At 44.9% G+C, this 15,389-nt stretch overlaps 1 pseudogene; it reads right to left on the bottom strand.

Annotated features, from left to right (window-relative positions):
• Window positions 1-538: 538 nt before the first annotated feature.
• On the bottom strand, window positions 539-2,858 carry LOC120975510 (rust resistance kinase Lr10-like; annotated as a pseudogene).
• Window positions 2,859-15,389: the final 12,531 nt, after the last annotated feature.

The raw sequence follows: 15,389 nt of genomic DNA, 5'->3' as shown, positions 1-15,389 counted from the left end.
CTTTTAAAACAAGAACCACTTTTGAAACGCGAACAGTTTTTAAATATTGTGAGCAACTTTGTTATCAAAATTTCGTTTTTTTTACAACACGAACATTTTTAAAATTTCTGAACAATTTTCCAAAAAATGAATATTAAAAAAATACAAAATGTTTTTCAAATTTTGAATGATTTTCGAAAACACAAACATTTTTCCAAATTTGTGATTTTTTCAAACGTGCGAATAGTTTATAAAAACATGAACCCTCTTTCAACTTTGCGAACTTTTTTAGTTGTGGACATTTTTTAAAATTTTCAAATTTTGAAAACAGAAAAAGGAATGAAAACCAAGAAGAAAACCGTAATAAAAAGAGTATACGAAAAAAAAATCCTGTTCAGGAACCTTCTTGAAGGTTCCCTAGACCGGGATTCTGTTGAACGTACGACATCTTAAAATTTTCATACTAAAATCTTTTTTGTATCATCCTAGAATCTGTAATACTTAGGGCTTACCCCGTATAAAATGATTTCAACATTTATCAGTTTTTCCATTAAACAAAACAGGCGCTCCGGCATCATACAGACTACATTCTTGAAAACAAACCGGAGAAAGTAGGTTGTTTGGATAAATTCAGGCAAAATAAGCCTGAGCGGGGTATTCAGTTATATTCTGATATAAGAAATTAATCTCGTCAGTTTCAGCAATCAAAAAAGAGCACCTAAATAAGATGATCAAGAGGGAAATCATCAATCTGACTATGGTTTTTGTAATTATGACGAAGAAGCATAACTTGCAGTGAAATTGTTAATCAAATATAATCCATGACATGGAATCGTTGGCGCTCATATTTATCCATAGCTACTTGAGTTTGTAGAGCACCACCATTCTCTTGTTGGTGCATAAATAATTCCTCATTGTTAATTATTCTGCATAAAAGAATGCCAGTGTTACCGATCTACAAGAGGGAAAGATGTTAGGAGTTGTACGATTTTTTTCTTTTTTTGCAAATAAGAGTTGTATGATTAATAAGTCAAACTTGGCATCGGCTTGATTAATACAGTGTACGCATATACTCCCTCCGTTTCTATATATAAGTCTTTTACTCGTGGTTGGTGAGGTGATGCGACATCTATCTACTCCTTTTAGTTTATTATATATGGGTTGGTTCTACAGTACAAGTAATTAAGCATGTGAGGGTGCGAATAAATATCTTTGGCGTTGTTAAACAATTTAAGGCTAGACTTGCAAGAGGAGACTTGGACCATAGCCTATACCCGATAGGGATAGGGATTGAATCGCGTGCTGGTGTCGTTGGGCATTCGTTATCATGCATAATAATTAATCCAAAGTAAGTAGAGTTGCGAATATACTAAGTTAGTACTACGTATCTTTGTTTTGACTGATAATAACGATGGTCGTATATATCGGCATCCGCTAAATTGATAAGCACAATAAAATCCAGGGCTCCTGTATGCTTAACCGGATGAACTACATCAAAGACAGCATATATATAGTCATACATAATGACAATTCATTGAGGTTCTCAATTAAAACATGATGCTTCCACCATTTTTTTGTTCTTTTCAGGAAATGCTTCTATTATGAAATTTCAGTAATAAGCAGTTACTCTATCGATATTACCAGATTACTTCAGTAATGGATAGGCTAGATTTCTTTTTATTTAAGCCACAACAGGAGCACATTACAGGGGGCAAACCAGAGTTGCCAGCACAAAAGTTTGAGCAACAACAGAAAATCTCACAATAACAGTGGAAATACAGACCGAGAGTACACATGAGATGAAACCATACGGATTTTCACCCGTCCTCCTCGGAGATCGCAGTGAACTCGGATGGCAAATGATAAGAATCCTCTATATGGATGTGCCCTTCGTCACAGAAGAACGGCCGAGAAGGCATCTGCAAGCCATCAACACCGCCTTCCAACATCTCTATCACCTTCCCCATTGTCGGCCGATCTTGGGACCGCATCTGAATGCACCATAATCCAACAATGCACAACTTCTTCTCCAACTCGTGCATGCCGTCAGTGGGAGATATCCCACACACTTCTTGTTCAGCTAGTCTATCATACACCCATGATGGCTAGTAAGACTGGCTTGAGTTCGCTGCATTTGGATCGGCATTCCTTCTTCCTCCAGCCATCTCCAGCAGCAGCATCCCAAGCTGTAAACGTCAGACTTGCTCGATATGAGGCCAAAGCTCCTAGATATCATCTCAGGAGCTATGTACCCAATTGTTCCCCGTAGGGCTCTCTATGGCACAAAACTCTCATCCCTTGGGTACAGTTTGGCGAGTCCGAAATCAGCAACTTTCGGGACAAAATTGCTGTCGAGCAAGATGTTGTGCGGCTTGATGTCAAAGTGTATAATCTGCATCTCATATCCCTGATGCAAGTAGTTGATCCCTCGAGCAATGCCCAAAGCAATCTCATTGAGCTTATCCCAGGAGAAGGTTTTCTCGCTTTCTGGTGAGAAGATGTACTTGTCAAGAGAACCACCAGGCATGTACTCGTAAACCAGGGCCCTTCTCATTTCCTCTGAGCAGAACCCCACAAGACGGACCACATTGACATGGTGGATCCTGCCGATGGTGGAGACCTCATTGATGAAATCTTCTCCATTGCAGTTAGAGTTTCCCTCCAGCATTTTGATAGCCACATGGACATCACCTGGGAGCACACCCTCATACATGGAGCCGTAGCCACCTTGGCCTAGCTTGTTTCTAAAATGGCTTGTGATTGCAACAATGTCTGCGTAGGCAACTAGGCATACCTCGATGGGCTGATCATTTGTTGCATCAATAGGAACTTCTCAACATCATCAATTGTGATCCTTGTTTTCCAGTACTTGTAGGTAAGGAAGATCAGTACCACCAATGGTGCCAACACGAACCTGCATAGGGCTGCATAAAACAAAGTTCAATTAGGGAGTTATTCCGCTGCTAGAAGTTATTCCGCTACTTCGAGTTGTTCTGCTGCTAGCATAGAGCAACCTGAGCAGGTGTAGTGCCGCCGTGCCGATGTAATTCGTTGTGATATCGAAACCCTTGTATCTGTATCATTTGTAATAAAGAGATGATTTGTTCTATGTCAAGCAGTGTCGTATTCCAGAATACTTGACCTCTGGGCTGGAATATGGGGTTTTCCGGTCTCTCTGATCCGGGGTGCCAAACGCATCATCATCATAGTCATAACCAACCCTAGTTAATTGTTCTTAGCACATGATCACTACTATTAGCTAGGACCTACTACCCCTCTCTAACGTAAAATAGCATAAAACAACATAGCCCTGACTCTCCATTATGGAGAATGGAGATTATCCTGTTGGAGATTATAGTTAGCAATGTAGTTAAGCTTTAGAAGAATGTATGCAAAAGATGCACTAGTGTCATAATAATAATAAAAATCTTACCATGCCATTTCCATGGATGTTGTCGTAGTTCAACATGTGAACTAGTGACACGTATTGACCATAATGTGGAGGAGTTTGATAATTCTTATTGAAAGTCTCAACATCAATAAATAAAGGAGACAAGATGATCTTTCTCGTAGTAAGTTAGTTCAGAGCCATCAGTGTAGTAGGTTTTGTCTACTACTTTCCGAACATTTTTTGAAGAATGGAAATAATATGTCGATGGAAATATATAAGCTGTCAACTATTTTTAAATAAACAATATCAATTACTTAATAAATATGTTTGAGAAACTCGCATAGAGGTAGAAGTGGAAGCGTATCAAGATCGACCCAAATGTTGATATTCTCTTCGTCGATATTATCTTCATCGACATTATCTTCATCGATGTCATCTTCAGGATTACCCAAATCGAAAGTGACATGCATACCCTCCTAAAAACCATGCGCCTTGCATAGTGCTGCCCAATTCGAGCAACCAAAATGGGAGTAGGTCAACGCATTGTACAGCTTTATATGAAAAGCATAACCACGATGGGTCCTGAGGTTAACTCTATTTATCTCCATATTCTCATGATCTTCAAATCCAGCTTCTCCAAGACATAACGTCTTGCATGGCAGGGGATGCACTAGTTGAATTGTAGAAAATGGAAATTACACGTTGAAGAAGCAGAAGTACTCATGCTTAATTACGAAAAAAGACTTGTCGTCGTTGCGTACCATATAAACATCGAAGGTCTCGTCCAGCTTAATACTGAAGCGTCGACCATCTTCCAGGTGAGGCCTATCGTACAGACCCCGGTCGTCACCGCAGTACTCGCACTCAGGGATCCTATCGTCGTCAGACATTTCCTATGTTCATAATTCAAAGATTAAACTACTGAAATTCAATATATGTACTACAAAAACTAAATTAGATCATTATTATTCATCATGGGTTGACTATCGATCTGTCAAGTCATTTTTTGAAAACTCTCAGCTCACGTGGTGTATATGGCGGGCACTCCCTCTCTGACATATTCAACCGTCGGTGATGGTCGTTCCTCCATTAGTCCCAGACTGCATTACACCAAAATTTCTAGCACACGGGAATGAAGGAGAAGCAACCCCCACGGCAACAATCGAGATTCTTCCTCTCTGACATTTGCGACCACCGGTGATGGTAGCTCCTCATTGCCGACCGTCCTCTCTCATATATGGTGGACACACTCCCTCACTGATTTTTTGACAGTTGGTGATGGTCTTTACTCCTCCTTCCCCTAGTGCATAACAAAGGTCTAACACAAGGAGAAGAAGTAGAAACGACCCCCACGACAACAATCGGCATCTTTCCTTCAAGAACATACCGAAATTCACACAAGGAGCATCAACAAACTAAAAGTCAACCCGCTACATATATGGAGCAATGACATGAAAAATGGAGCACTCGATATTTCCTACATATTATAGCACAAGTCATGCTAAAATTGACGGAAAAATCCGGCATGGCCTTTGCTAAAATAGGACATATTGAGCGCCTGAAATTTACTGGAACGAAAATGAATCAACACTCCGGTAAAACATAGGTCACTCGGATTTTCCCTGAATTTCAATGGTTCAATATTGACAAAAACATTTCCCCCTAGTGCAAAATAGTTCTACTCTATTCAACACTGAGGAGTAGAGAAGGAGGTGGACTTTTAGCTCACCGACTCGGGTGTAGAGGAAGTAGAGGTAGCTCCGACGACGATCACTCCAGGGAAAAGCAACTCTACAAAGCCTACATATTCCACCGAGTGACATAAAAATAATTAAATTGTCGAATACATTTCTATATTGAGAAACAAAATTACTAAAAATTTCTATACCTAAATTTTCTGAAGAAAAAAAATTATTACTAAATTTGATACCTAAAAATTTCTCATATAGCATTCCAATAAATATCTATTCTATTCAAAAAAACCTCCATTCTACCTATATTGTGTATTCTATTCTATTCAAAATACCTACATTCTATTCATATAAGCTATATGTTCTATTTTATTCAAAAAACCTACATTCTACAATAAAATTCTACCATTCTACCTATCTACCATTACCACTACCATTCAAAAAACATACATTCTACAATCAAATTCTACCATTCTACCTATCTACCACTACCATTCTACTTATTTAGTGGAAGAACAGAGGGTGGGAGGGAAGAAAAAAAAGGGTGGGAGGGTGGGAGGAGAGACGGAGGAGGCCGAGATGGCGGTAGATGGAGGGGGGGAGGGAGGAGGAGGATGGGGGAGGTGCGGCGGCTGGAGGAGAAGGAGGGAGGAGGGCAGCGACTGGAGGGGCGGCGGTTGGAAGGACGATGGTAGGGGCTGGAGGAAGGAGGGAGAAGACAAGGCTTACCAAGGACGCGACGACGAGGGAGGAGAAGGAGGACGGTCGGGAGCAATGTGGCGTCGGCGGCGACTAGGGAGGAGGATGAGGATGGTATGCGGCAACGGCGGCGTGGAGGAGGAGGGTCAGTGCGACGGCGATGAGTGGCACAGAGGAGAGTGATGAGCGGGTGCACGGCGGGCGGATAAGTATTTAACCTAGTAGTAGCACGGATCATGGACCAACGCTACTGCTAACCATGTTAGTTGTAGCGCGGGCCCACGCCCAGCGCTACTGCTAAGTGGGGACGGATAGCTGGGCCCGGGCAGGCCATAGCAGCAGCGCGGGGCAGCAGCGCGCGCTTCTGCTATCGAGTTTAGCAGTAGCATGGGCAGTAGACCCACGCTACTGCATGGCAAGCCTGTGGGGCACGGCGACACCATGGTGTGGGACCACTTAGCAGTAGCGCCGGTATGCGGACCATCGCTACTGCTAACTTGCTACCTGTAGCGTCGGCTTGTGTCACACGCTACTACTAATTAGTAGTAGCACAACCCACAAACCCGTGGTACTAATAGAGTTCTATCTATAAGCTTTCACCTAGTAGTGATTTCTTTGAACATAATGCAAGTTTGCATGCATTGCATGGTCTAAGGTTGGGCCAGCATGCACAACCAAATACTCAAAGTGATTTGTAATCAGGAGTGATATCAAAGAGACGTGTGATAGGAGTTTGAAAGTTGATGACTTTGCTAGGGAGAAAGTTAATGAGGTATGTGGTAGCCAAGAATGCTTCATCCCAAAATCTTAATGGCATGGACGCATTTGCTAGCAAGGCTAGCCCTACCTCAACAACATGACTATGTTTTCTTTCGGCAGAACCATTCTGTTGATGTGCATGGGGACATGAAACATGATTTGAGATGCCAAGTTGTTGGAAAAGGGTATTGAGTTTCTTGTATTCACCTCCCTAGTCAGTTTGCATGGCAATGATCTTAGTGTTAAGTTTTCATTCAACAAGGTTTTGAAAGTTTTTGAAAACTTGAAACACTTCAGATCTTTTTTTAAGAAGATAGATCCACGTAAATTTGCTATAATCATCAATAAAGCTTACATAGTATGAATGTCTACCAACTGAAGTAGGAGCTCCCCCCCCCCCAAAAAAAATCTGAGAATACAAGTTGTAAGGGTGTAGTGGAAATACTGATAGAAATAGGATATGATAGCTGATGACTTTTAGCTCGCTAACATGGACCACAATGTAACTCAATACTAGACTCATGTGAATGGCGAAGTTTATTCTTGCTAAGAACAAGTTTAACAGTAACTGATGAGGGATGACCTAGTCTACTATGCCACTTTGTTGAGGATGCATGGTTTGATGATAACAAAGGCTTGTTTATTTGATGATGACGATGACAAAGATATGAGTGGGTAGGGGCCTCCCATGCACTTGTCCCTAAGAAGTATTCTCCTTGTGTCCAAGTCCTTGACCAAAAAGAATTAGGGACAAAATTCAATGAGCACATGACTGTCAAGAGTGAATCTATGAACATAGAAGATTTTTTGATGTTTCAGGAACATAAAGAACTTTACTTAGGTGCAAGTTTTTCATGGGGCTTTGACAACTAAACTACAAATATGAGTAATTTTCATACCATAACCGCTCGCGGTGTGCACTTGATCACCTCCACGGTATTTGTCGCTGATTGTCAGCTTGTCCAGCTCCCCGTTGATATGGTTTGTAGCACCGGTATCTGCATACCAGTTGTGTCGATGCCATAAGAGTCGGTGACAGCATTGGCCTCCTCATCGTACTCATCCTCCTCATGGTGATCCCAAAACTCATGAGCGCCTCCTTTGTGATGCTTGAAACATATTTGGCATTCAGGGTAATCTCGCGATGCTTGACACTGCCGATGTTGTTGTTGCAGACGGCCTCGAGAGCTCCTGTCGGCGCTGCCAGAGGGAGAAGGAGAGCGCCTCCATCGACCAAATCCTCTGGTGCCACGAGCGCGCCCCCGGACTTGTACTGGCCATGCCCCGTGTACTCCAGATTCGCAGATGTGTTGAATCCGCATTCTCCTCCATCGCCTAGCATCTCCATGTTGGGGAACTTAGTAATTTCAAAAAAATTCCTACGCACACACAAGATCATGGTGATGCATAGCAACGAGAGGGGAGAGTGTGTCCACGTACCCTCGTAGACCGAAAGCGGAAGCATTATGACAACGCGGTTGATGTAGCCGTATGTCTTCACGATCCGACCGATCCAAGTACCAAACGTACGGCACCTCCGAGTTCAGCACACGTTCAGCTCGATGGCGTCCCACGAACTCCGATCCAGCAGAGCTTTGCGGGAGAGTTCCGTCAGCACGATGGCGTGATGACAGTGTTGATGATGCTACCGACGCAAGGCTTTGCCTAAGCACCGCTACGATATTACCGAGGTGGAATATGGTGGAGGGGGGCACCGCACATGGCTGAGAGAGATCAACAGATCAACTTGTGTGTTCTAGGGTGCCCCCTGCCCACGTATATAAAGGAGCAAGGGGGGAGGCCGGCCGGCCCCTGTAGGGCGCGCCAGGAGGAGGAGTCCTCCTCCTAGTAGGAGTAGGACTCCCCTTTCCTACTCCTACTAGGAGGAGGAAAGGAAGGAGGAGAGGGAGAAGGAATGAGAGGGAGGAAAAAGGAGGAAAGGGGGGCCGGCCCCCTAGTCCAATTCAGTCTGGGCTAGGGGGGGGCGGCCCTCTAGTCCAATTCGGTTTGGGCTAGGGGGGCCGTGCGCCTGCCTCCTCTCTTCCACCACTTGGCCCATGAGGCCCATTACTTCTTCCTTGTATTCCCGTAACTCCCCGGTACCCCGAAAAATACCCGAATCACTCAGAACCTTTCCGATGTCCGAATATAGTCGTCCGATATATCGATCTTTACGTCTCGACCATTTCGAGACTCCTCGTTATGTCCCTGATCTCATCCGGGACTCCGAACTCCCTTTGGTACATCAAATCACATAAACTCATAATACCGATCGTCACAGAACTTTAAGCGTGCGGACCCTACGGGTTCGAGAACTATGTAGACATGACCGAGACACGTCTCCGGTCAATAACCAATAGCGGAACCTGGATGCTCATATTGGCTCCTACATATTCTACGAAGATCTTTATCGGTCAAACCGCATAACAACATACGTTGTTCCCTTTGTCATCGGTATGTTACTTTCCCGAGATTCGATCGTCGGTATCTCAATACCTAGCTCAATCTCGTTACCGGCAAGTCTCTTTACTCGTTCTGTAATGCATCATCTCGCAACTAACTCATTAGTTACATTGCTTGCAAGGCTTATAGTGATGTGCATTACCGAGAGGGCCCAGAGATACCTCTCCGACAATCGGAGTGACAAATCCTATTCTCGATCTATGCCAACTCAACAAGTACCATCGGAGACACCTGTAGAGCACCTTTATAATCACCCAGTTACGTTGTGACATTTGGTAGCACACAAAGTGTTCCTCCGATAATCGGGAGTTGCATAATCTCATAGTCATAGGAACATGTATAAGTCATGAAGAAAGCAATAGCAGTAAACTAAAACGATCAAGTGCTAAGCTAACGGAATGGGTCAAGTCAATCACATCATTTTCCTAATGATGTGATCCCGTTTATCAAATGACAACTCATGTCTATGGTAAGGAAACTTAACCATCTTTGATAAACGAGCTAGTCAAGTAGAGGCATACTAGTGACACTCTGTTTGTCTATGTATTCACACATGTATTAAGGAGCCCGGCAATGTAGGAGGTGCTTTTCATGGTGCCCTTCTTCGTGGTGGCGATGGCAATTCTCAGATTGGTGATATGAGATTTAGATTATGATGTGAAGAGTGTGGTGATGGCGGTCCAGAGATCAAAGGTATTTTCCTTCCCCATGACTTGCGCGAGAATTTCCTTCGACAGAGAGTTCAGCAGGTAGCTCAGAACCTGCTGATCCTTCGAGAGCCATGTCCCATAGAGGGGTTTTTGGCCCCATGGCCATGGTTTTATCTTGCTGTTTGTGACGCCCCCGATTTGACCGTACACTAATCATGCACGCAAATGTGTACGATCAAGATCAGGGACTCACGGGAAGATATCACAACACAACTCTAAAACATAAATAAGTCATACAAGCATTATAATACAAGCCAGGGGCCTCGAGGGCTCGAATACAAGTGCTCGATCATAGACGAGTCAGCGGAAGCAACAATATCTGAGTACAGACATAAGTTAAACAAGTTTGCCTTAAGAAGGCTAGCACAAAAGTAGCAACGATCGAAAAGGCAAGGCCTCCTGCCTGGGACCTCCTAACTACTCCTCGAAGCCGAACTCCATGTAGAATCATCCTCGGGATCTCTAGCTCCTGGACTCCAGCATCTGGTTGCGACAATCAGGTATAGAAAGGGGAAAAGAGGGAGAAAAGCAACCGTGAGTACTCATCCAAAGTACTCGCAAGCAAGGAGCTACACTACATATGCAATGGGTATATGTGTAAAGGGCCATATCAGTGGACTGAACTGCAGAATGCCAGAATAAGAGGGGGATAACTATTCTAGTCAAAGACTACGCTTCTGGCCATCTCCATCTTGCAGCATGTAGAAGAGAGTAGATTGAAGTCCTCCAAGTAGCATCGTATAGCATAATCCTACCCGGCGATCCCCTCCTCGTCGCCCTGTTAGAGAGCGATCACCGGGTTGTATCTAGCACTTAGAAGGGTGTGTTTTATTAAGTATCCGGTTCTAGTTGTCATAAGGTCAAGGTACAACTCCAAGTCGTCCTGTTACCGAAGATCATGGCTATTCGAATAGATTAACTTCCCTGCAGGGGTGCACCACATAACCCAACACGCTCGATCCCATTTGGCCGGACACACTTTTCTGGGTCATACCCGGCCTCGGAAGATCAACACGTCGCAGCCCCACCTAAGCACAACAGAGAGGTCAGCACGCCGGTCTAACCCTATGCGCGCAGGGGTCTGGGCCCATCGCCCTATGCACACCTGCACATTGCGAACGCGGCCGGAAGCAGACCTAGCCTAGTGGCGTTCCAGTCCAATCCGGTGCGCGCCACTCAGTCGCTGACGTCACGAAGGCTTCGGCTGATACCACGACGCCGGGATACCCATAACTACTCCCGCGTAGATGGTTAGTGCGTATAGACCAAATGGCCAAACTCAGATCAAATACCAAGAACTCGTTATGCGTGTTATGTCGAAGTAACCGCGGACGCCGTCCAGGGCCAGGCCCCACTCTCACCTAGGCGGTCTCAACCTGCCCTGTCGCTCCGCCACAAAGATCCACTTGCGGGTACTCCTACGAGCCGACCCGACTTTAGTCACCACATGCATCATGTATAGAGTATATAAGTATATACCCGTGATCACCGCCCAGGTGATCACGGCCCGATAGTATAGCACAGCAGACGGACAAGAATGTAGGGCCACTGATGGAAAACTAGCATCCTATACTAAGCATGTAGGATTGTAGGTAAAGGTAACAACAGTAGTAGCAAGGATAGGCTATGCATCAGGATAGGATATCGGAAAGCAGTAACATGCTACACTACTCTAATGCAAGCAGTATAGAGAAGAATAGGCGATATCTGGTGATCAAGGGGGGGGGGCTTGCCTGGTTGCTCAGACAAGGAGGGGTCGTCGGTGACGTAGTCGACCACAGGGGCATCAGCATCGTCACGGGGCTACCGAAGAGAAGAGGGGGGAGAAACAGTAAATACATAGCAAGCAAGTGCATAACATGGACAACACGCAGAGCTAGACGTGTTCTAACGCGGTATGAGGAGATACCGGTGAAGGGGGGAAACATCCGGGAAAGTATTCCCGGTGTTTCACGTTTTCGGACAGATGAACCGGAGGTGAAATGTTGCAGGTTCACTATGCTAGGGACGCGTGGTGAATGAACGGGCTGCGTATCCGGATTCGTCTCGTCGTCCTGAGCAACTTTCATGTTGAAAATAATTTAATCCGAGTTACGGATTAAAAGATATGATTTTCTAAAGATTTTATTATTTTCTGGAATTTAATTAAATTCGAAATTGGATTTATGACATCAGCATGATGTCATGCTGACGTCAGCAGTCAACAGGGGTTGACTGGGTCAAACTGACGCGTGGGTCCAGTGGGACCCACGTGTCATACTCTGTTAGGTTAATTAGGGTTTAGTTAAACTAATTACTTGTTAATTAAACTAACATGTTAATTAGATTAATTAATTAGGATTAATTAACTTAATTAATTTAGTTAATTAATTAATTAATTATTTTAATTATTAATTATTTATTTATTATATATATTTATTCATTTATTATTATTATTATTTTAATTCCTTTTTGTTATTATTCATTTATTTATTTTTATTAATTAATTTAATTTTTTTAAATCATTTTTTTATTAAAACGTTCTCTCGGGGTGGGGCCCCTTTGTCATAGGGCCCTGGGGACATAGCGGGTGCGGGCGACGTTTTCGGGCGCGGCCCGATCGGGCGCACGCCTAGGGGGGCCGTGGCGGACGAGGCCGTTGAGGGCTGGGCGGTCGCCGGCGGGAGGGCAGCGGCAGGCGCGGGCGGTGGCTGCGGCAAAGCTGCGCAGCTGCGGGCGCGCGCGTGTGAGGAAGGCCGGGGCGAACGAGGTAGCTGTGGCGCTGGCGAGGCGGGGCCGCGCGCAGGGCGACTGATGGCTGCAGCGACGGCGGTGCGGGCGTGAGGTGCGCAAGGGGAGGGGCGAGCCGCAGGCGAGCGCGGAGCAGGGGGGACACGGGAGCGAGGCGGGCGCACAGGGGAGAGAGGAGAGGGGGAGCTCACAGGGGCGGTGGGGATTCGGGCAGCGGGGGTCGAGGAGGTCGTCGGGGACGACGCGCGGCGAGGAGGCAGACCGGTGGGGAGGCTCCGATGAAGTATATCGACCGTGAGGTCGTGCGGTGGCCGTGGGCGGAGGCGAGGTCGAATGCGGCGAGGTGGCGTGTCGGGGGCGATGGACGATGGCGCGGTGTCGGGGCGACGGCGTCCAGAGGAGGACGGGGGAGCGCGGTGGCGGTCCGGGGGCGACGGGCGGCGGGATCGGCGATGGGGGCGGTGTGCTCGGACGCGAGCAGATCCGTCGAGGGAGATGGAGATGGCAGTGCGAGGTGGCGGGCGACGGAGCCGGCGAGGGCGACGACGTGCACGTCAGGCGCGGCGAGTTCATGCCCCTGATCCAGAACGAGCGGAGAGGGAGAGGGGATCGGGGCGAGGGGAGTGGGGTGAGCGAGTGGGGCGTCGGTGGGGGTTAGGGTTTCACCGGGTGGGTGGATAAGGGATGTGGGGTGGCCGGTTGGGCCAGTTGGGCCGGCCTGGCTAACTGCTGGGCCAGCTGGCCAAGTGGGGGGGGGGGGTGGTTTCTCTTCTTTCTTCTCTTTTCTCTGTTTTCTCTTGATTTGTTTTTCTTTTCTTTTTATTTTTCTTTTATTTCTTTAGTGTCTTCATTTATAGTTTCTATTATTTTAGTTTTATAAAATACCAAGTTAGCACCTAAATTAGTATTACTAATTAGGCCACTGCCATAATTATTTTGGCACACTACTAATTAAGTTATATTATTATAACTTTGTAAAAGGCATTAAATTAATTGTTTTGCCCTAAGCTTTGGTTATTTTAGTGAATTTAAATATTATAAGAAATGTTGGTTTCTCCACCATTATTACTTATGAATTATTCGGCAACACCCCAACATTTTAGTTTTAATATTTGAAAATATTTTATTGTTTGCTTGATTTTGAATTTGAATTCGAACCGTTTTGAACTAACGCGAGATTAGCAACAGTAATCGAGGTGACGTGGCATCATTAACGTGGGATTACTGTAGCTTGATTATCCGGGCGTCACAATTCTCCTCCACTACAAGAAATCTCGTCCCGAGATTTAAGCGGTGGAGTAAGGGGGGAAAGGTGATGGTAGCGAAAAACCTAACGGGTCTTCTCGGTCTTGACTGCCCTTTCGAAGAGGTTGATCCCTTTCGTTGATGTATTCATTTCTCTGCTTCAGGTCATCATGATGAAGTAGGCATCCTTTCTTCGGGATCTTCATCGTACTTACGAGTAGGTAATGGGGCAGATCGGCAACGACAGAATGCTATAAGGGTAGTAATCTGGTATTAACCCATGAATGAGCATATGAGTACCTCTCGAGCTAAACAAATAAAACACATCGAGGGTAAATTTTGAAGGTACAGTAAGAAGTTTCAAGCAGCTAGGCAATCGTTCAATGCCTAGTCAGAAGGTGAAAGGGTTTCAAAGCAAAGGAATAATTTTTGTGTCCGAAACAAGAATTGATGATCTCATCAGAAGGTGGCTCATGAATTACATACGATGTCCATGCGGGAGGAATAACTTTGGGAACAGGGGGTGTACAAGAGAGTCAGGTTTCGATCCTGTGGAACTGTGGGTTATGGGCCCACCATGTGGTTTAAAAGTAGGAAGGGCGGTGACTTCTTGCACGATCATGATAGCAAGGCCTGTCAGAGGGTAGCCTGTCAGTTATAAGTTAGCAACATCGTCGGTACCAAGGGCAAGGGACGAAGAGAACCATTTTCCTGCTCGTTGAACGAGGCGGACCAATAGGCAAGGTTCTCGTCCATCGGTGGTTACCGAAATTTCACCAACAATAGTAATAGGGTCTTACTGACAGAGTTGTACACCGAGGTGTTTACATAAGCAGGAGAATATTACTGCTTAGATCATATAGATCACCAGAAAGGTTAAACCAAACAATGGAAAGGAAAATATGATTATCAAACTAAACAGAAGAATGGAAAGGAAAATGTGTTTAAACACATATTTCAATGGTATATCCTTCCCAAGGACAAGCAGAGCATGATATCTGTGACAATATATAATGTAGAGAACCCTTTAGGTAAGGGGAGAGAAACTTCATGACATTACCCATACAACGGTGTTTGGATAATTGAGCAAGAAACATTTAGCATTGGGCTTCAAATGTTCTTGTTGAAAACCGGAGTACCACAGACATGCTTCGAGATAGCATTGACATGGTCTTCAAGCAAAGGTTGGACTTGCATATACAGAGGATTCATCAGGAACAACTTATAGAATAAGTCTTACAATTTCCTCATGGAAGAATGGTTAACCTTGCTAAGATGGAAACTATAACAATAGGTCCTCCGGCCAGGTGTGCTAGGTATGTCATCACCTTACCGGGCCATATAAAGACCAATGTTGTGACTCTTGGAAAATGTTCCAACCATCATATCTGACCGAGATTCAGATCTGATTGGTGTCAGGATACCTCAGACTTAGGATGCCTGAGAAGAAAAGGTGCGGCACAATTTGACGAGATAACATTGTAAGATTCTCGGGAAATGAACTATGGAAGCGAGTTCCTAAACAAGAGTCCCTCAGTAAACCAACGAGAGGATGAGGAGGTGGTTGATGGAATCAGCGACAATTCATCGAGATTAACAAAAGATGGATTTCCACAACTATGTGAACAAGGAGATAACATTTGTCAGATCAAATGGTATAATGATGTATGCTCGAGGAAAACATACACAATTAAACATTGGTTGAAAGGGACACCCGAAATA

Source organism: Aegilops tauschii, chromosome 3 (genome assembly GCF_002575655.3).
Source record: "Aegilops tauschii subsp. strangulata cultivar AL8/78 chromosome 3, Aet v6.0, whole genome shotgun sequence".
Taxonomy (NCBI): domain Eukaryota; kingdom Viridiplantae; phylum Streptophyta; class Magnoliopsida; order Poales; family Poaceae; genus Aegilops; species Aegilops tauschii.
The sequence above is the reverse complement of the archived record's forward strand: the minus strand, read 5'-3'. Positions and strand labels throughout refer to the sequence as shown.